Source organism: Odontomachus brunneus, unplaced genomic scaffold (genome assembly GCF_010583005.1).
Source record: "Odontomachus brunneus isolate Ranch 3 - 2012 unplaced genomic scaffold, Obru_v1 Obru_scaffold_277, whole genome shotgun sequence".
NCBI classification, from domain to species: Eukaryota; Metazoa; Arthropoda; class Insecta; order Hymenoptera; family Formicidae; genus Odontomachus; species Odontomachus brunneus.
In genome coordinates this window covers 174,375-177,046 of record NW_022639727.1, presented here as the reverse complement: position 1 = coordinate 177,046, position 2,672 = coordinate 174,375, and the positions used below count along the sequence as shown (strand labels likewise).

The following is a 2,672-nucleotide window of genomic DNA, read 5'->3' as shown; positions in this document are numbered from 1 at the left end:
ATATATATATATATATATATATATATATATATATATATATATATATATATATACACATATATCGCTCATTTGCTGCAATAATAACATAACTCAAATTTTATTTTTTAAGAAAACCTATTTAAAATTTTAAATTGCTATTATTCAAGAGAAACAAATGAAAAAATTACGATTTTTAGTTATGTCGTTATTATAGCAAATGAGCGATATTATAATAAATCAAATGTAAATTAATATGCAAAACTCATTGCGGAGAAAACAATTTGAGAAAATAATACAGGTAAATCTAAGAGTTAAGTTATTAAAGATTATACTGACAAAAACTAATATTACACTGACAAAAACTTTGTTTTAAATAAAAAAATAAGTATTAGTATGTTATAAATATAAGTATACTAGTTTGAAAACAAAATTTGTCAGTGTAATTTATACATATTATCAATGTTGTTGAACATGTTTTTCAACACAACTTAATAAACTTTCAAATGTAAACATACAAAATAAACTTTTAAATTTAAAAAATAAAGTATTGTAAAGCGCATCGTTACCCACGTCGAAACGTCGAACTAAAAACTAAAGGGACTCTGCCTCTGCCAGTTCTTTTTGTTGCTTTCGCTGTAATCGTTCCCTAAATATATATGTATATAACAATTAATAATAAAATATCACTTTAATATATAAATTTATAAATATTGCCACTCTTCCTTGTGTTAACTCACATATCTCTGTCATGACGCAATTTGCCTTGAATTAACCATTTGGAGATAACTTCATATTTTATATTCTTTATTTGTTTGTCATCTGTTTGGAATTTCGCATGAACACATTCTAAAAAAGAAATTTATTTTAATATTAAAAGTGCCTTGGTCAAAATTATAATTATTGGAAATGTGTTGTTGATAATATATAATTAAATAATTATTTAATTTATTTTGAATGAAGAAATTATATTTTAATGTTTACTAATGTTTTATGCACTTAGTTAATAACAAATCTTTAAAAGCTGCTTTCTTAGCATCTTTGCCATTCCAACAATATAGCATCGAAACGTAATTAGTAATAAAATTTTTCAGAATTGTAATTATCATGTCATGATATGTTTTTTTACCTAACTGCCTCATAAAAATTATCTAAAACATAGAAATTAAAATTGGTAACTATATTATTCGTTATATGAAATTGTTAAAAATAAAATAATCATCTTTTGACAATAAAGAAGAAAATGAAATTAACCCAGACAACACAAAATCTAAAATCTGAACATTAAGATATCTTTTAAACATCTCTCACAAAGATGTCTGCAAGACGTCTTATGTCTCAATTTTGGACTTTGTGTTGTCTGAAAATTTAGAAAATTAATAGGAAATAATTTCAGGTATATATATGAAATTACAGTATATCAACATACAAAATGATTTTATAAATTTAAGAAATATCGAAGACTCTTCGCATAATGTAATTTTATATATACGTAAAATTATTTCCCATTAATTAAGTCAATTCCCAGACAACATAAATTTATTGTAAACAATATATAAGCTTACCATATGGTTAAAGAAATTTGTATCTTGCAAATCCAATTCTAATTTTGTCATATCGCCAATGGTTTTTAAAGGCAAACATACAATGTCTTCAATATTAAAATATTCATCTTTTTTAACATTTATGCCGCTTTCTAGCTTTTCTTCGAGATTTCTCAATCTCCCATCAATACAATTCAACTTTGAATCCATTTTATTGCACTTACGTATAATTCTCTTTTGAGTTCTAAAATATTGATTATATTAATACAAACTAAAATTGGCCGGGAGCGGTGCACTTGGACACGGTGCATTTGGACACAGCCAATCACAGCACCGTGTGATTAGAGACATTTGTAGGGTCCCTTGGAACAGCGACTTGTGATTGGACTGTGTCCAATTGCCCCGTGTCCAACTGATATACACCCAAATTGGCCAATACCATGAAATATAAAAACAATTTCATATTAATATTTTTTTTATACATACCCATATCCTCTAAAATTGTTGAATTACAATTGTTAACATTCAACATCCTTGAGTCAATGGTTGCAATTGGCTTTTTCAAAACCTCACGCGCAGATTCATTTATGGTATCACGAGAAGTAACTTCTTGTTTAGCATGAAATAGCGAAGATGATGATAAATCTGTACGATTACAATTTTCTTTCTGCTCATAACTTGTTTTATTTGATAATCTTGAATGTTCTCTATTTGGACTCTTCAAAGAGTATTCTGAAGGCTTGTTCATAGAGAGCGTAGTTGGTTTTTTTGGCGGTGGAGGTAACATACAACGTAAATCCTTATATTCATCGTCGGAATGAATATTTTTTTTCGCCCTATTTTGATGATTTTGTTTATTATTTTCATTAACTGATGAATCTATATCAGATAACTTTTCTGCCAGTTTCACCTTGGCCATTCCACTCTCGTATGTATTGTAACGCTGCACTCGCGACTCGCGCAGTCGGCACACGAATCGGGTGCAGCGACAAAATTATGTTATTTACTTCCTGGTCAGCTCTCACAGTTTGACGGATTTCGCAAGACCCGACAGCTCACACGAAACAAAAGAAAGCTCTAACTGGGCGGTCCGTACCCACTAAAAGAATCGTACACTAAACACGAAAAGGTTGGTCTCGTCGGAGAGTAGCA

At 28.7% G+C, this 2,672-nt stretch overlaps 1 long non-coding RNA gene across 1 annotated transcript; it reads right to left on the bottom strand.

Annotated features, from left to right (window-relative positions):
* Nucleotides 1-782: 782 nt before the first annotated feature.
* On the bottom strand, nt 783-2,408 carry LOC116853110. Its single transcript, XR_004379900.1, has 3 exons — nt 2,007-2,408; nt 1,542-1,764; nt 783-825 (listed from the first exon to the last, which is right to left on the bottom strand). It is a non-coding gene; the product is annotated as an uncharacterized LOC116853110 (long non-coding RNA).
* Nucleotides 2,409-2,672: the final 264 nt, after the last annotated feature.